The 20134-nt window shown below is 41.6% G+C and overlaps 1 protein-coding gene across 5 annotated transcripts in view; it reads left to right on the top strand.

Moving 5' to 3' along the window:
* Window positions 1-20134, top strand: part of LOC115218826 (gastrula zinc finger protein XlCGF26.1-like) — a 30750-nt gene that overhangs the window by 4470 nt on the left and 6146 nt on the right. The window contains exons 1-2 of one of the 5 annotated variants that reach the window (XM_029788769.2): window positions 809-1063; window positions 7736-7835. The gene's annotated coding sequence lies outside the window, so the exon portion shown is untranslated. Of the gene's footprint in view, window positions 1-808; window positions 1064-1467; window positions 1489-7735; window positions 7836-20134 lie in introns of those variants that run through there. The other 4 variants (XM_036509336.1, XM_036509335.1, XM_036509337.1 and 1 more) reach the window with 4 other exon arrangements.

Genomic DNA, 20134 nt, shown 5'->3' with positions numbered 1-20134 from the left:
TTCTCTAGTTATAAATAAATATAATAAATTGGTATCGAGAAATAAGGTGAAGGATGGTAGATAAAAATAACACCGATTATTTAATGATACTACTCCCACCCCCCACTTTCTATATAACGGTAAAAAAAAAACGTTATTTAATTACTGGCGTTTTATATATTAAACTAAATACTAACGTTTTAATAGAAACCATTTCTTTGTACAATGCTTTTATATTATATTATATTATATTATATATATATATATGTATGTATATATGTGAATAAATTCATTTTTAATATGGTTCTGTTGTGTATTTCTCCGAATGAGATAAATTCTTGACACAAGTAATTATATCTCGAGCAAGATGTATTTCTGAACGTCATAAAAAACATGGCACTGTTAATTATTGTAGTAGCAGCCACCACTAACATATAAAACACAACCCGTCCTCCACATATTTTACTGCAGTTTTTTATTGCTTTTTTTGTTTTTTTGTTTTATTCTACTTCCTTTTTTTTTTTTTTCTTTCTCCATCTTAACTCCCTATATAGACTGATTTATATTTCGGAATTCAAAACAATTATTTAAAAAAAAAAATTTTTTAAAAGAGAGAGATGGAGGGGATTAAATAAATATATGAGAAGAATTGAAGTTGACTTGATGAAAGTCATTTGTTTTGATAAGAGGTAAATTAAAACATTTGTAATGATTGTGGTGAAGTCTGAAGACTGGAGGTGCGTGTGACGTAGCAACTTCCGTCAGGGAAATGAGAAAAACCTGTCAAGTCTCCTTCTTCTTCCTCACCCTCTCTCTCTTCCTCTCTCTCTCTCTCTGTCGCGGTTACTTCCCTTGGCTGACCCCCCTCCTTCTCTCTCGGTTTTTGTTGTTTTTTCTTCTTCATAATATGGTAAACTGTAAGAGAGGGGTCCTTAGTCTAGAAGGGCTTTCGCTGCTCGCCCGACTCTCAGCTTTACCACAATATTGACACAAACACAAAGAAGTGAACGGTACCTAAAAACTGATCATTGGCGAGAAACGAAAAAAAAAAAAAGAACCCAGCCAAGTAACTTTGAAGAGAAATGTAAGTATTTCTTATAAATTAATAATACTTATTATGGCCAGCTGGAAATAGAGAGAGAGAGAAATACTTATGAGCAGAGCTTTGTGTGTGTTTCAGATATATATATGTGTGTTTTTGTATCTTACTCTTCACAATTTATTACCACCGTTTACCATTGTTTAATTGAATCATTGGACCAATGTCTTCCTGCCTGAATTCTGCAGTTTTATTGGGCTTGGATGATGTGGGGGAAACTTCCCCCAATTTCCTAGATTCTAAATAGGCGCCTGTAACAGACCTAACCAGGTGCCCGTTTCCGTATCTCTCTCTCTCCTCCTCCTTCTTCTTCTTCCATTAATAACCACCCTACCACAAACACCCTTCATTTCCTCTGTTTATCTATCAAGTGCCGATTTATCCAGCTTTAATTTCGATCACAGACCCAGGTAAGTTGGAAGGTTATGCTTTAAGATAATCGTATGAAACAATTAACACCAATTTTCCCTTCCACTCTCCCTCGTATATCCCACTAGGCCTGTTTTATCCTCCTCTCGACACCTCCTCCTCTATATACCCGCTGAACCTCTCTGCTTGCCCTATTATTACCGTTTAGTATCCGAACACTTCCGTACATCCACATTCACTGACATAAATATGTGTGTATCTATGTGTATATATGCTTGTCTGTGTATTTACCCCCTCACATATTACTAAGTTTTAATACATCTAGCGATACGTTTTGTCTGGCCGCTACTATTGCACTTTGGCTACATACTTCATTACTGCATATATGTGTGTGTATATATATGTATATATATACACACACTCACATATAATTGACGATTCTATTATGGCTGAGAGAATGTGTGCTTCGTTGTAATAATAACTGAGTTTGGTGATATTTAAAATGAACTGCTACTGTTGAAGTGATCTCCTTCTACTCCTTGCGTGTCTATAGTCGCCTCTCTGACGTTTATTATAACTACAGCAAATTAAGGCCTATAAGAGAGAACAGACCTACTTGCACAATATACCGACAAGAAGAGGTTCCCATGATGAGTACATGTGTGTCTGCCTGCTTCTCTGTCGATCTATCTATCTGTGAGTGCGTGGAAACCTTATTAGTATGGTTCGCCCTTTAAATAAACATTTCTCCTGGACAATTACCCAGGAAGAAAACATTTTGTTTTCGCTTAATGTTTCCTACAGAATTCACTTGAAAAGAATAACTCGTTTCGTTGAATTTCGTTTAAATGGAACAAATTCTGGGGGTGTTGCAGTTGTAGAATCACTGGAGGATAATTCTTTTAGTTTTTTTAACCATTCATATTTTTCATTATTTTCCCCAACGGTGCAAGTTGATGTTTTTTTTTCTTTGAGATTTTCCTAGATTTTATTAATTATATTAATTAGAGAGCCTTTTCACGCGACCGTTTGTTGCTTGTGTATAATGAGCTCATTACAAATAACAAAAGCTGTGTTTTACCCACAGATACGAAGGTGATGTTTATTTCTCAGCAACTTTTAGCGATCGACGGCTTTGGGTTGTGGTTGAGGTCCGCTCCGATAAGAATAGACAGACCATTCCGGTCACAGAGATATCGCCTTTTCTTCTGTAGTGCATGCCAAGGGCAACGATATATACTTTTATACGGCTGTAGGGTGTGGTTTGAGAGAGATTAGCTGCTATTTCTAAAATATTGAGTAACCACGTAGAGGCTTCGTCATTGGCTCGTCCACTTTTTTTTTGTCTTGTAGTCGTGGGCAGAGGCTATGCCCATACCCCTTTCCAGACAGAACCTCCCAGAGTGGTGCGTGAAGAGAAGGAAGAAGATATACTCCAACTGAAATGCTTACAGCAGACTCCGTTAAATAGACCCCATTCGTCAGGTGGTGGAGTTAAACCCGACTACAGTTTAGGCCGAAGTCAGTCCTAATCAAACAGATTTATGATCGAAGGCATTCCAGCCTTGATCATCCCGTCCTCTGTACATCTATGTCTACACTGTCCATTGTGGATTCAAGTATAAACAAACTCCTGTTTAGTGGCTTCACCCTCCACAAGGACAGCAAAGTAATTATAAGAAATGTTTTCAATATTTGAGGAACCTCCTGTTGTCGTTTATTTTAACAAGAGACCTTCAAGTTTTATATACTCGAGGGCCTCACTGTGTCTAAATCCAAAACTAAATGGGTTCTTTTTATTTTATTTCTTTTGCAAGACAGTAATGTACAATCTGAAAGAATAGAATTTAGCAGATATTTCTTGCAGGTTGGTTATCCCATATAGGTTTCCCTTATTTGTGCACTCTTGAGTAACTGGAAGGTGGTGAATATTGTAGGACCCTGGGCCTGGCTCTCATTCACACATTTCATGCAACAATCACAGTAGGAGTCAAAACCTGCACTTCAAGTGCACCTGCTACTTGTGGCAGTAAGTTTTATCTGTGACTATCTTCTGTAGGATGGAGGCCCCACAGTTGATAGTCACAGCAAGATGGACTGGGGCATTGGATCCATAAATTGACACAGCCTGTATCTGTGATGGGGTATGTTGGATATATGTCAACAGCAATTTACACTTCACACACTGAACCTTTATTCTTTCTTCTTAGAACTGTAGGGGTGCTGGGGCAAGTGTTTTCTCCTGTAGCCCTAGACTAACAAAAGACTTGTGAGTGGATTTGGTAGAAGCTCATGTGTGTGTGTGCACCCATGCCTGGACATTACATGGTGGTCGTAAGCAAGCATCATCATCGTCATATAAGCAAGGCTGCTCATTTTCAGTCTTCTGTGAAACATTTATCTGGCCATGGGAAATATCTTGTATTTGGGAACAGGTAAGGGTTGGTAACCCTTACCTGTTGGTAACTGACCCATGCAAGCATGGAAAAATGGACATTAAAATGATTTTGACCAGAACCTCTGGAAATATGCTGTGTTGCAGAAGACTCGGCAAGCGCAAGTGTGACCATAACCTTGTGGCCTATGCTAGGGGTGTAACCAGTCCACTTGTGCGTGCCTTTTCTTTATTGGACACTAAACTCTGCTTGCGAAGACCAGTTGAGGCAAGTGAAGTCGAAATCAAATTCGGTGACTGGCATCCGTTGCTAGTGGAGCGTTCAGAGTACCCTACGAGTGAGATCGTTGCCAGAGCAACAAGCTCGCCTTCGTGCCGATGGCACGTTAAACACACCATTCAAGTGTGATTGTTACCGCGTCGCCTTACTAGCACTTGTGCTGGTGGCATGTGAAATATTCAAGCAAGGTCGTCGCCAGTGCTGCTGGACTGGCTCCTGTGCAGGTGGCACGTATAAAGCACCATTTGGGCGTGGCTGTTGCCAGTACCACCAAACTGGCCCTCGTGCCGATGGCAAGTAAAAGCACCCATTACACTCTCGGAGTGGTTGGCGTTAGGAAGGGCATCCAGCTGTAGAAACTCTGCCAGATCAGATTGGAGTCTGGTTCGCCAGACCTCAGTCAAATCGTCCAACCCATGCTAGCATGGAAAGCGGATGTTAAATGATGATGATGATGTAACTGTGTGGTCAAGAAGCTTAGGTTCAGTCCCACTGCATGGCACCTTAGGCAAGTGTCTTCTACTATAACCCTGGGCCAACCAAAACCTTGTGAGTGAATTTGGTAGACAGAAACTGAAAGAATCCCATATGTATGTGTGTGTTTGCGCATGTATCTTTGTCTTGATATCACATGGTGGATGTAAGCGAATGTCACCATCTTACAAGCAATGATGTTTGTTCAAAGTCTTCTGTGAAAAACATGTCTGGCCATGGGAGATATTAGCTTAGAAACTGGTGAGAATTGGTAACAGAATGAGCATGTAGCCATAGAAGATATGCCTTGACAAATTTCATCCGACCCATGCAAGGATGGAAGAATATCAACATCATCATTGTTTAACATCTGCTTCCCATACTGGCCTGGATTGGACGGTTTGACAGGAGCCTGCACCAGTCTTCCATGTTTGTTTAGGCAGGATTTTTACAGCTGGATGCCCTTCCTATCACCAACCACCCAGCAGAGTGGACCGAGTGCTTTTTACATGGCACCAGCACAAGCAAGGTCAGTTTTGGCAAGGTTTTTACTGCTGGATGCTTTTTATGTGGCACCAGCACTGGCAGGGTTACCAAATAACCTGCAAGACAAAGATCTTTTGAGGAGGGAGGGGGCATTGGAGGAGGTGATCTTGTGTCAGATGATGAAAGGTTGGATTGTGCCAGAGAGACAGAAGCAGGTGTCTTGTTGTAGAGGAGATACATGGTTACCCGGCCAGAGAGAGTGATAAGGGATTAAGACCGAAACAGGTGTGCTGCTGTAACGGAGAGACATGGTTACCCAGGCAGAGGGAAGAGCAGGAGAGAGATGGTAGCAGAGTGCCAGGCATACTCATTGGGGGATGGGGATCAGAATATAAATGAGATAGTTGAGTAAAAGAAGAAATAGCAATCAAACAGTGAACAGGGCCATGAGGACAGGATTGGGGAATGAGAGGTAAGCACAGTGCATGAAAGAAGGGATGTGAGAAAGAGAAAAGATGGAGTTAGGTTTGTTGGGGGTAGGATGTGGGAAAAGTTTTGTTATTATGTGTGGATGGAACACAAGCACTTGTAGAACTCAGTTTTGCTGACATGGGCAGGTCTTCTCAAGAACCTCATATCACCATACATCTCAGTCTATTGTCATTTCCTCTGTGAGTTCCAGCACCCTGAGATCAGTTCTTACCATTTCATCCCGTGTCTTCCTGGCTCTCCATCTTCCACAGGTACCATCCACTTTCGGTGATTGGTACTTCTTTATGCAGCTGTCCTCATTCATGCACATCACATGTCCAAACCATCATAGTCCTCTCTCTTGCATGCTGCATTTGGTGCCTCTTATGCGTGACTTTTCTCTCAATATGTTTGCACTTTGTTGTACATGCACATCCAATGGAGCATACTGCCTTCATTTCTCTCCAGTCCACGCCTGTCCTCTGCATTCAGGGCCCATGTCTCGCTGCCATGGAATATAACCATTCGTACACAAGCATCATACAATTTACCCTTCACTCTGTGAAAGAGTCCTTTTGTTGCCAGCAGAGGTAATAGCTCTCTGAACTTTCTCCATCCTATTCGTATTCTAAAAAAGAATACTTTCAGAGCATCCTCCACCTAATGATGACGTTCTCCTTGAAATAGGTCATGGACTTTGCTCTAACTATGCCATTAGGAAAAACAAAACCTGAAGGCATTGAAAAATGGCTGTAGAAACGATGTCAAGGTTAGAGGATTTGAGTGGCTTTTTAATCAACAACTGGTTGCTTGCTGTGCATCCACATTAAGTAGTTTACACAGCTGATTGTCATTAGTTGAAGCTAAAGAGAGGCAGAGTGATTGATTGCTACAAAAGATTGTTTATGTAGTATGATGTCCAGTTGTTTCCTTAATCCTATTCACATTCCGCTTCGGATCTGTCATCCTCAACACAGCCATAGACAGGCCTTCCTCTTGAGGACAGAAAATATTTCAGCAAGTGCTGACACCCTACTGTAGAGCTCAGGTCAGACCCACTATGGAGTGTTATTGCCAAATCAGGGGACTATTCGCTGATTAGCAAGAATTTCCTCTCCAACACCCTCTGACCTCTCACTCACATACCTACCATCTCCTTCCCCTTCCCTCTCCCCGGTTACTCAGAGATGCTGGCCTTGTGTCACCACCCCTTAGACACTCCTGACTCACCTGTCTCTCACCCTTCATTCATCCTCCATATTTTATCCACTCTTCCACACCCTGCCCTAACCACTTTACCCAGTCCTTCCTCTCCAGAATGCCATCCCACTGAAATTCTTTCCCCCAGTTGTCAATTTATTTATAATTATTCAGTGTGGGGCTGCATCCATCTCCCTCATCTCTGGGTGCCTGTGTAGGCTTTAGATAGAGCCCCTCCCTTCAGGTCTGTGTTCTGGACCCTAAAAAACCTACTCCACAGACCCAAACACTGACTCCTCTCCATCTCATCTTCCGTTCATTAATCTTTCACCAACAACTTCAACTCCATCTTTTGTTGTTGGTGTTTTGTCTTTTACAGTTTTACAACCATTTTTTGTTTGTGTTTGTTATCATGGCTAAAATTCCATTTTTTATTAGTTTTAGTTATTGCCATGTTGGGGCAATACCTTCAAGGGTTTTAGCTTATATTGACCCTGGTATTTTCTATTTATTTCATTGTTTTCTTAAGGCACAAAATGCAGACTTTTGCATAAAGGAGATTCTCACCCCAACATTGATGTAAACTCACACACACACATCTCCTACATATGTATATATCTTTTATTTCTTCATTGTCCACAAGGGGCTAAACATAGAGGGGACAAACAAGGACAGACAAAGGGATTAAGTCTATTACATTGACCCCAGTGCATAACTGGTACTTAATTTATCGACCCCGAAAGTATGAAAGCCAAAGTCGACCTCGGCAGAATTTAAACTCAGAATGTAACAGCAGACGAAATACCCCTTAGCATTTCGCCCGGCATGCTAACGTTTCTGCCAGCTCGCTGCCTTGAATATGTATATATCTTTATCTATCATATATCTATGATTTGAACTTCTAATAGCTATGTTGCCTGTAGTCCAGTACCTTAACTTCACAGCCATTACAGGTAGCAATGCTTTTTCTGTATCTTAACAGTTTACAATCAGTCTTCAGTCCTATGGGTATACCTCTTGAAGGAACCTCTACATAACCAACCAACTCATTAGAAATAGTAGCCAGAGCTCTCTTAAATAAGGTAAGACATTTCAGTGGTTGTTGACCATTTGATTCCTGTTTCACTTTATCTTATCTCCATGGCCATTCGATGTATATAAAAAAATCCTCTTGTATTTTTATGATTAAATATTATTAAGAATTACATAAAAAAACTTAAAATATTTTGTGTAATATAGATGTATAAGCAATTTATTGATTGTAAATTTTAGCAAAAAAAAATCTTATCTGGACTCCTGAGGGCCGTATGGCCCCTGGTTGACAACCACTGCATCTGATTATATGACCCTAGTAATGAGACAACAGCACGTCCAGTTGTACCTGGACAGTAACACATCAGTAATGATGGACACTCAGAGAGTGATGTAGAGAAGAGATTCACCGAAGCTGCTGCTGTTTTCAGTGTTTGTGAGGAACAGGCCTGGCCACGGGAAATATTACCTTGCTTGGAAATAGGTGAGAGAATGAGCACTTGGCTGTGGGAAACAGGCCTCATTTAATTTCATTTAACGCATGCAAGGATGAAAAAGGGGACAACTAATGATGATGGTTATATATATAAAATCATCATCATCATTTAATGTCTGTTTTCCGTGCTGGCATAGGTTGGACGGTTTGACTGACGTCTGGAGAGCCAGGTGGCTGCACCGGGCTCCAATCTGATCTGGCAATGTTTCTACAGCTGGATGCCTTTCCTAATGCCAAGCACTCCAAGAGTGTAGTAGGTGCTTTATACAGGCCACCTACACAGGATCCAGTCAGGCACTTCAGAGAATGCTTTTTATGTGCCACCAGCATGGGGGCCAGTCAGTGGCATCGGCCACATTCGGATGGTGCTTTTTATGTGCCACCAGCACAAGAGTCTGTCGGGGAGTGCTGGCATTGGCCATGTTTGGTTGGTACTTTTTACGTGCCACCAGCACGAGAGGCAGTCAGGCAGACCTGGCAATGATCATCTATATGTATGGGCGTCCAACTGTAAAAAAATCTATGGCAGAAAGTAAGTTTCCAACTTATTCTATTGTTGTAGATGACTAGGGACTAGAGACCATGACAGGAGGTAAGATGATTTGGGATCTATCCACCCACACCTGGCCTTTTAGCAGGATCCATTCTGTTCGAAGTATTTCAGACAGTTCTCTAGTCTGATGATGTATGGTCCAACTCCCCCATCAACCAATGCGCCAAACCTCACCCGTATACATCCGTTCTTATATGATTTATGCCTGTGAATTTTGAAACAAACAACAAATTCTATAAAACTACAGAGGTCTCTTGCAGGCATTGTCTTAGGAGTGTACTAAGAATTTCTTGGTGCAACTTCATCACAAATTAAGTTGTGGAAAAACCGAGGATTGAGTTGGCTCTGGGATTCTGTCAGTGTCAGATGGAGGGAATTACTTTGCATCCTCCTGAAGAGAGCTGTGAGAGTCTCTCTTGAATGGAAGGCAGGCTTGTCAGGACCTGGTTGAGATGTGTGGAGGAGAGCTTGGCAGATACAGGGCTAGTTTGGTAGAAAGCTCATGACAGAGTTTGACCGTTGCTGGGTGAAGATCTCCAGTCACTTGGTGCTCCAGTAGAAGTGGGATGAACTGAGACTTAGATAAAAAGAAGAGATGATCATGGCTGGAATGTCTTTGATCATAGGGTTGCTTCATTGAGGTTGGCCTGGGGCTAAACAACAACTAGCTGCTGTTGAGCAAGGAGCCTCAGTGGTTGCTTAACTAGCTAGAAATAGTAGCCAAATACATTACATGGTCACAGATTGTCTGCTTTGAACCTAAATAATGACATCACCATTGAATGATGTGCTCCTGTTGACATCCTTTTGTATCGGGAGACAATGGAGTTGCACATCTGCCACTTTTTACAGCTGCACTGAAGTGTCCTCCAGTTTTGCGCAGGCCTGGGCTAGATGTAAGAAAATCCTGGGTAGCCCAATTGTCACGATTCCTCTCTCGACTTTGCTGACATAGTCCAAAGGAGTGCAGAGCATGTTTGGCACCAGCTTGGTTGCAGGAGCTGCTGAAAGAGTGTCAAGTCGAACACTAAACCACCAATGGGGCTCCACTCTGGATTTCTTTGAAGGCTGTCTCCTTTCTGTAACCCTGGATAGGGGCCTGTCAGCCAGAGCCAGCTGAGCCTGGGACTCGTGTCAGGCAGGGTTGTCACTCTCTGAAGTAGTGAAGAAAATCATAACCCACTCCCTAAATAGACTATATCTGAAGAAAGGCAGGATGGTCACAGCTGGAACCTCTTTGATCAGCGAGTGGCTGGATCAGAGTTGATCTTGAGACAAGCAACAATATATTCCTTTCTGAAATGGAAAACTGATTATTGTTGATGGAAACAGAAGATCATTAAGTTTTTGTCTATTGATTAGAAAGTCTCAGCCAATCATTGAAGTCTCTTCTGGGAATCTTTGTCTACCCCCAGTCTACTCCACCCCAACCCACACCCTTCTCTTTTCTTAAACTTCAGCTTTTGGTGGGACAAAAAGTTGAATCAGGTGCTGATGTTTTGTTGGTGTAATCTGGGTGGTTGGTTGAGGAAGGCATATTCAGGGCCTTCACAGGCTCTTCCAAACCAAAATCTTGTATCTTGCAAGCTTCATCAATAATGCTGACCTTTCATGAACATCTTATAAGAAGGAAGCTTTTAAAAGGTTGCTCTTCTTGCTAGAAATATCAACTGAATCTCCCTCAAATCATATTCTACCATTCTAAACATGGTAGGGCATCAGATAATGTACTCCTGGCTGTACTGTCTTAAGGCATGGACACAGTGGACAGATACTAGGGGCCCACTGTAAATCCATGAATGTTGTAATTTGTCAAATACTACAGGCTTTAGTGTCTTACTTGACGGGGGGGGGGGGTATGGCTATGATGCTGTTAAGACAGCCCTGAGTGCTAGGTATATTAACCCTAAAGATGATGGGACGGTCATGCCTGGAATACTTAACCATGGTTCAGCTGAGACAGGATGGGGTCAGGGCTAAGCAGCAACACCTTATTTGTTGTAGTTGAACCCTTTAACGTTCAGATTATTCTGTAAATAAATGTAATGCCTATTTATTTACATTGTTTTCAATTATCTTCTTCTTTTGAGATTTCAGTGACATGTTAGGGTAGGTGTGAGAGGCCAGATCAGGTTGGTTTGAACATAAAACTGGCAGAATATTTTGGCTGGATCTGACCAGTTTAAATGCTGAAGGATTAAGACTGATTTCATGGTTAGTGGATGCATCAAGCCATGATGTTAACATACTATAGCTGTCTGCCTGTCTGTGATGTCTCTACCATTAGCGAAGGCACTTAGCCTAATGGTTAGGGTATTCAGCTTACAAATGTAAGGCTGTGAGTTTGATATCCAGGCACACATTGAGTCCTTGAGCAAGACACTTTATTTCACGTTGTCCCAGTTGACAAAAATGATCAGTGCCTGTAATTTAAAAGGCCAGCCCTGTCACATTCTGTGTTGTGCTGAATCTCTACGTCAAGGGCATGTGTGTCTGTGGAACACTCAGCCACTTGCACATTAATATCACAAGCAAGCTGTTCTGTTGATTGGATCCATTGGAACTCTTGTTACTGTAACTGATGGAGTGCCAGTCGTGCCACAGACACAACCATCTCCTGCAATAATCCTCCAATGTTCAAACCATATTCTTCATGGAGTGACTTTAATGTTGTTGTTCTCATTCATTCAACAATTGAACTCCGCCTTACTGGCACTTGTGCTGGTGGCACGTGAAACATTACCTGCGTCACCTTATTGGCACTTGTGCTGGTGGCACATGAAAAGACATTCGAGCAAGGTCCATGTTAGTACTGCTGGACTTGCTCCTGTGCAGATGGCACATAAAAAGCACCATTTGAGTGTGGCTGTTCCCAGTACCGCCAGATTGGCCCTCGTACCAGTGGCACATAAAAGCACCCACTACACTCTGAGTGGTTGGCGTTAGGAAAGGCATCCAGCTGTAGAAACTCTGCCAGATCAAGATTGGAGCCTGGTACAGCCATCTGGGTCACCAGTCCTCAGTCAAATTGTCCAACCCATGCTAGCATGGGAAGCGGACGTTAAACGATGATGATGATGAGAATCACGTTCTGGAATTTTATTCCTGATAAACTAATGACCTCGTCTTTACAGATGAAGCGTTTTTTTAAATATTTACATGTAGCCCACTGATCCATTTGATCTCCAACTGTCATCATTTAATATCTATTTCCCATGCAGACAGGTGCTGGCAGGACAAGGTGCCACGCTAGGGTCCAGAGTCTGTTTTAGCTTGGTATCTGCAGCTGGAGGCCCTTTCTAACACCAACTCATTCACAAAGTGCACTGGGGGATTTTCGTGTGTAGCACCAGCACCAGAAGGCACCTGATGTCGATCAGTGATCAGATTGATCAAAACATGGCATCAGGAAGGGCATCCGCCCGTAGAAACCATGTCACAACAGACAAATGTAGTCTGGATAGCTCCACGGCTGGCCAGCTCCAGGTCATACTGCCCAGCCCATGCCAGTATGGAACATGGACGTTAAATGATGATGATAGTGTGTGAGTGTAAATATTGGTTTCAAATTTTGGCACAAGGCCAGCAGTTTCTGGGGTTGGGGTTAGTCAATTGCATTGACCCTAGTGCTCAACTAGTACTTATTTTATCGACCTTGAAAGGATGAAAAGCAAAGATGATCCCAGTGGCATTTGAACTTAGACGAAATGTTGCTAAGCATTGTGCCTGGCATGCAAATGATCTACCGGCTCACTGCTTTAGTGTATGTGTAAATATTAAAAAATCTTTCAGTCTCTTATGACAAGGTTAATAATCTGAACAATTGTGATTGTTTTATGAGCAATCAAGCTACTTAAGAGTCATTTAATTATCTCAGCTGTTGAGAATATCATCAACAGAAAACAAAGTTTTGTTGGAGAAACAAAATTTAAATGATTCAGTGAGTGTGTCTTAAAAATATTTCTTATAAAGGGCAGGGGTTTCAGTTTTAAGACATTACAGAGTGTTTGGGCTAAATTTGACAGTTCACATAAAAGGGAAGGGAAACACAATACCCCAACCAAAAGATAAAAGTATTTAAAAAACATAAAAAAATATCAGATCAAGGATGAGAAGTATGTTTCCCTTGGCTTTCAGCATGGCTTTAAGATGGCTCCAGAACCTGGTGCATAGGTTCTTAGGAAGATTTTGGAACACCTCCTTGATCTTGGCCACCGTCTCAGTTTTGCTATTACAGTTGGTGTCTTTCTCAACCACAGACCCTACACAGTAATCCATGAAATTATACCAGAAATTGGGGCTTGTGAAATCCTAGAAATTCTCATGACAACCACTTCTGACTCTTTCCAGTGGTATGGCAAGGAGCCAAATCCTGCTTCCAGACATGGCCTTCCAGTAGCTTCCCATAGTTATCTTAAGACCCTTTTCAAAGATGTGGGGCAGCATAACTTCACTCTCACTGGGGACACACTCAAAGACCTGCTAGCCACAGCTTTGTAGTCTTCACTGCAGTTGTCCATGTCACGTCTTACAACTTTTACAATGTACACAAAGCCTTGAGCAGCAGTAATGATGTTGGCATTTTGACACCTGACACAAATCTTCCTGATACAGGTAAACCTCTTCCGATATTCAAATGGCTTCCAGTCTTCCATATCAGCTAACTTTTTCTGAACTACGACTTCAATATTGATTCTTTCCAATGCCATTGATTGTTCATTGATACATCAAGCTCTTCCCAAAAACAAGGAGACATTTTTTAAAAAATCATCAAATTTAGTCTGAGCAGTAAATGAGAGATAAATCTCCCAATAAAAGATTCCAGTTTATTGCAGGTGATAATCCCAGAATTTCTGGTACCAAGTCCCCCAAACATCCAGAAACTTACACATTCCTGAAGTTAGTTAGTTAGTTAATTTTTTGGCTCAAAAGCAAAAAGCAAGGCCATGTAGGGGGACATGGAGTTAAGTACAGGGTGGTGTTCATGTAAAGAGTTCAGGCCACTTGAGGTCAAGGGAGACTTTGAACAAAGCGGTCGTTGGCATCTTCACCATCTCGTCTGGCAGCTTGTTCCACGGATCCGCAACCCGGACGGAGAAAGCTCCTCTCCTTCGATTGAGATGAAATCGTCGCAGATAGAGCTTTTCGGAGTGACCCTGCAGCTGACGCTCTGGAGCAGGAGTGAAGACCAGCTCCTTCGAGAAGTTACACTTTCCGCTTATGATGTTGTGAGCGAGAATGAAAGTGAATTTGAACTTGTGGTGCAGTAGTTGGTAGTCCAATAGTCAATGCATTAACCTATTGAACATCCATTTAGGTTAGACTGAGGTGAAGTGGATGCAAGCTTAGGCCATGGGGTCAAGAAATCTACCTGATAATCACACAATTTCAAGGTTTGATCCTCCTGAACAGTATCTTAAAGAAGTGTTTTCTACTCTAGTTATTGATCAACCAAAACCATATCAGTGAAATTTAGTGAACATATTTCGTTTTTGGATTTGGTTTGCAAGATTCTTTATATGAGTTTGTGTGTTGAAGCATATTCTGTTGTGTCTGGGGAGAGTCATTTTCTTTTTGTGCCTTATAATGTAACACACTCACCAGTAAAATTTCCACTTTTTTCTTATTTTTATTGTCCTAAAATTTTCGTTGCATCTTGCAACCTTTTCAATAGTTTTGACTCTTAGTGAACATAAACTGGGCAGAAATCCATCACAAGGATTTTTTTCTTTTTTTTTTTATGTGTTTAGAAATAATATGTTGCCCTGTTTAACCTGGCTTTTTTGGTGTCTTTCATGCATGGCACTTTTTCAAATAATCTGGCCAGTCATACTTGCACACTTCTTCCACTGACCAGACCATGATGAGGTTTTTATATTTAAGCCTGTAACCAGGTGAGGAAGAATGGTGCTCATGACCCCCCCCTTTTTGGGGGGGGGGAGGGGCTCCATGACTGGCGGGAGGAAGATGTCTGTAGACCAGAGACTTGGTTCAACTGTAGCGGAGTGGACTGTGTTAATCTCACCTCAATGCCAAGTAAAAGGGCTTAAACTGGGTGCAATAGATTAGGTCTACTTCTCAACAACAGGGGTGGTTCCACTAATAGACTGCCAAAATTCCAGTCACCTTGTTCCTCTCTAACTCTAAATGCATCTCGTTTCCTTCCTCTTTTCTCCATCCCTTCCATTACTCTCCCTTTCTCTCTCCTCCTGACACAGTTTCCTTTCTCATTCTCACCATCGTCCACCATCCCATATCAATGATTTGTCCTTTTCATCCTATTTTAATTTCTTTCAACATCTCACCTCAAGCCATCACTCTCTTATTCATACTTCCAGTCAGCGGGGATTTTTAGACAAGGTAACATCGCTACTATTGATGCTGTGGGAAAAGAAAAAAAAACGTTCTTACTACACTATAAAGTAGTTGATGAATTGAGCAGATATAACGTGCAATGTTGAGAGAACACTTTAGTCTTGTGAAGAGCTGTGACGACCCCTCTGTGCTGTTGCCACAAAAAGCAAATGCACCCAGGACTCTCTATAAAGTGGTTGGTGTTAGGGAGAGCATTCAGTTATAGAAACCATGCTGAATCTGATACACTGGAACAAGATGTGGTCGTCTAGCTTATTAAATCTTGTGGATCCCTTCAACCTATGCCAGCATAGAAAGCAGATGTAAAATGAACATAATGATGAAGGTGGTGAGGATATTGTCGTTCTACTCTGCACCCTAAAAGGGAACACTTATTCAAAGTCCCACTGATTGGGATCAAACCTGAAACCACAAAGTTGTAAAGCTCTTAACCTCGCAGCCATGTCTATACTCTGGACTTTCTACACTATAATTGTGAGTTCAAATCCACCGAAAATTTTTCTGAACGAAACATTTTCTATATACTTCCCAGTTCCATTTGCTTTTAGTTCGAGGCACTAAGGTATATGTGAACCCCTGAAATTGATCTCGCTTCTACTTGACACCACGAAAACGGAGCTCAGGGCTAACCCTTAAAAACATTTCAGGCTTTGAGGTCTTTATTTGCAGACTTTAAAAAAAAAAATTGAGTTGCAGGGGTGATTTCACTATGGAAACGATATCAGTCACTAATTGCCGTCGGAAAAGATAAGAGGTTTCTGTCTCTCAGGCACCGTGATTCATGTCTTGTGTGAATAGAGAAGAAAGTTGGTTAGAGATTTGAGGACCTACAACGGGCAACAATTTACAAGACTGCCATCTCGCTCCACTGTATTGCGTCAGTGTTTACTATCTGCATATCAGGGTGTTCTGTTCTATTTCTGGATAACAGATGAGGGTTTGGGGGATCACTTCCTTTCTATTACGTCGCTCGTTCGAGAAGGACCTGGCGATTATCAAACACAAGTGGTAGACGTCTTTCTCCAGCACCTGGCGATTATCAAACACAAGTGGTAGACGTCTTTCTCCAGCACCTGGCGATTATCAAACACAAGTGGTAGACGTCTTTCTCCAGCACCTCTAGTGTAATCAAGAGTACAGTCCCCTTACACTGCAATGTTCCACCTCGTCTGTACAGATGGCAGGACAATGTGATGTAAGAGATGAGTGTTGATGGATGTAGGATGTAGAAGAGAGAAGATGAGGCCAGAGTGGATGCTGACTGATATGAAAGACAAGATTGAAGTAAGCTGAGAGTGTGGTGGGATATGAAACCCCTTTCGTTGCCATGGTGAAATACACTGCCTTTATTTCAATTAATTTTTGAAATGAATGAAAAGTTTTGTAAAATACTTTTGTCGTTATTTAGCTGGTGTTTGGCACGGATGGACGGGCAATTTTGGTGGAAGATTTTAATTTCGATCGCTTTAAGACAGGAAGGTAGTAACAAGGAACCAAGAGCGGTCTCAACGTGGGTTGGTGTGAAAGGGTCAAAGATGTCAACTAATGTATATAGGAGAGGTAATGGTGCTGGTACAGACCCCTGGTGAGGGTTGATAGTGGGGGGGGGGCAGTAGAAGAAGAGGAGGTGGTCGTGGTCAAAGAACAAAGGATGATGTAGGTTGAAGTGTTTGAGATTTATAGTTGAGGTGACAAAGTTTCAAGAAATGTGATGGTGGACCTGTGCAACCCATATCAAAATGATGAGTAAAATTATGAGGATGATCTCTCGTGGCCTTCAAAAGTTCCAAGCTTAATCCCTTAATCTCTTTCATGCTCTTCTCCTCTTTATGGCTTTCTTACAGTTCTTATCTAAAAAGAAGCGTAGCGTAGTATTTATGGGGGTTGGACTAAGGGTTATAAGGTCTGTCATGGGTTGAAGGGTCCAATTTCTAAACTAGGCGACACATTGTGTCTTTGAGCAAGGCACTTCGTTTCACATTGCTCAGCTGAAATTGAATAACAACCCCCTCCCAATGCAACCCTTTCTCCTTCCAGCTGTCACATCTTCAATGTTCTATTGAATCCAAGGTAGGAAGTCTATAACACAGGGTTTGTGTCCACTCACAACCATATAGACAGCTAAAAACAGCAGAAGCATGAAACAAGCCACCAAACCATTTTCTCAGTTCAACCTTTATTTTCAATTCTTACCATTTATCCTCTGCACTCTTCCTCTTCCTTTGGCTCTTCTTCCTCTGTTCCTTTTCTTGCAGCAGCATTCTGTCTCCTTTTTAGTCATCTCTGTTGAGTTGTTGTACACCTCTGTATTGGCAGCATCAGTTGAATATGTGACCGAGGGTTAAACCAAGAGTTCCCAACCATTTTTTCGCCTCTGGACCCCTTTGTTTGTTATTTTACTCTGGTGGACCCCTATAGCCATTTGATATTGAAAAACTAGTTTTGTAGAGACTTCTTTTTAAATCCCTATTTTGCTATTCCTGCAGTTTGAACTCTGTAGGAACATTAATGAAAAGACCAAGCTCTTTCTTCCAATAAATACATCTAAAAAGGCAGCAAGCTGGCAGAATCGTTAGCACACCGGGCGAAATGCTTGGTGGTATTTCATCTGTCATTACGTTCTGAGTTCAAATTCCGCCAAGGTCAACTTTGCCTTTCATCTTTTCGGGGCCGATTAAATAAGTACCAGTTACACACTGGGGTCGATGTAATCGACTTAATCCCTTTGTCTGTCCTTGTTTGTCCCCTCTATGTTTAGCCCCCTGTGGGCAATAAAGAAATAAATATATCTAAAGCAAATATTTTTGTAATGTATCTTTTAAATACTGCTGTGGCTCCCTAATTTACTATTTTGCAAGTGTCTTCTACTATAGCCTTAGGCCAACCAAAGCCTTGTGAGTGGATTTGGTAGACGGAAACTGAAAGAAGCCCATTGTGTGTGTGTGCCTTTGTGTCTCACTACCATTGCTTGACAACTGATGTTGGTGTGTTTACATCCTCGTAACTTAGCAGTTCAACTAGAGAGACTGATAGAATAAGTACTAGGTTTACAAAGAATAAATCCTGGGGTCAATTCCTTTGACTAAAGAAAACCCTTTAAGGTGGTGCTTTAGCATGGCCACAGTCAGGCAAGTGAAACAAAAGAATAAAAGAATATGAGGGCTCAGTAGAGTAAAAAGGGGAGCAAAGGGATGCATGGCTACAGAATGGTTAAGGCCCATTGTAATCCCTATCAATAAGGAGTCAATGAGCAAAGTCTATAACACAAAATGACCAGAGATCAATAAATACCTGGAATGGTATTTGTTGGGGAAAATCAAACCTTTTAATTCACAGACCAGCATCTAAGACAGTCTGTATTCTTCACCAGACATGGAGCAGGCTAACATTTTCGTTACCATATTTCTGTTCAGATGATCTGTGTTTCTTTCAATTAATTTTAAATATAACAGAGAATTTAATAAAATAACTTAGGCGCAGGAGTGGCTGTGTGGTAAGTAGCTTGCTAACCAACCACATGGTTCCGGGTTCAGTCCCACTGCGTGGCATCTTGGGCAAGTGTCTTCTGCTATAGCCCCGGGCCGACCAATGCCTTGTGAGTGGATTTGGTAGACAGAAACTGAAAGAAGCCTGTCGTATATATGTATATATATATATATATTTGTTTGTGTGTCTGTGTTTGTCCCCCTAGCATTGCTTGACAACCGATGCTGGTGTGTTTATGTCCCCGTCACTTAGTGGTTCGGCAAAAGAGACCGATAGAATAAGTACTAGGCTTACAAAGAATAAGTCCTGGGGTCGATTTGCTCGACTAAAAGGCGGTGCTCCAGCATGGCCGCAGTCAAATTGACTGAAACAAGTAAAAGAGAGTAAAGAGTATCATTCAGCTAATGTTAGGAACATAAATTGTGACTAAGGTTTGGTGGAAGATTTTAATTCAGAACTTTTGAAAACAAGACATTTGCCAGAGCAGGTTTCAGCTGGGTTGGTAACGAAAGGGTTAACTGACCTGTGTCCATTACTGGTCAGGTGGTATATGTTCCAGCCCTACATATCACAACAACCATTTACAGAATCTGGTACAGTGTAAACTTAACCTGCATCAATAGGCCGAGTAACTGTTCCACGTCTCTTTCGAAAACTGTTTGATGTTGGCAGTTTTATCTTCTTCTTTGCTGTTTCTGCAAGAGTGATCATGTTCTTTATGTTGGCAGCCTTGACACTGGTTAATATGGATAATCTAGGTTACGAAAATGTGTGTGTGTGTGTAGATACCCACAGTAAACTAGGGGTGCACAAGACATAGAAGGACCAGTGGCAGACTGACACACAGGCAAGAACTGCATGTGTAGCAGTTGTACAGAAGTCAGGATGGCTCCCTAAGAGTAGTTGGTAGCTTGTTACCTAGGGGACCAAATAATCAGAGAAATGTGTTCTGAAAGTATATTTTCCAGCGCAAGGATACTGTGGGAAAGGATCAGGGAAATATTGTCTTTACTAGTTGCATTCTCTTTCCCTGAGTGAAGGGCAAATTACGCGATACTGTAGTCTGGAGTGCAATGTTGTATCATAAGGGTATTAGGGGTGGGGGGAAGAATGTGATACAAGTATGGGTTAATATGGCTGGGAGGTCATCTGGCTGTAGAAAATCTACCTCAGCAGATTCTGTCTGACCCATGGAAAAGTGGACATTAAAATGATGATGATGATCAATAATATACATATCGAATGTGTGTGTTTGTCATGCATATTATTATAGTTTAGGTAAGGAACTTGAAGAATCCTTAGTGAATTGGGTAAAAATGCTTCGTGGAATCTCTTCTGGCTCCTGAGTTCAAATTCCACTGAAGTTGACTTTGCTTTTCATCATTTTGGGGTTGATGAAATGAATACTAGTTTAGTCCCAGGGTGATGGATGGAATCAG

The sequence above is a fragment of the Octopus sinensis genome, linkage group LG14, assembly GCF_006345805.1.
Source record: "Octopus sinensis linkage group LG14, ASM634580v1, whole genome shotgun sequence".
Taxonomy (NCBI): domain Eukaryota; kingdom Metazoa; phylum Mollusca; class Cephalopoda; order Octopoda; family Octopodidae; genus Octopus; species Octopus sinensis.
This window is presented reverse-complemented; position numbering and strand designations above follow the sequence as displayed.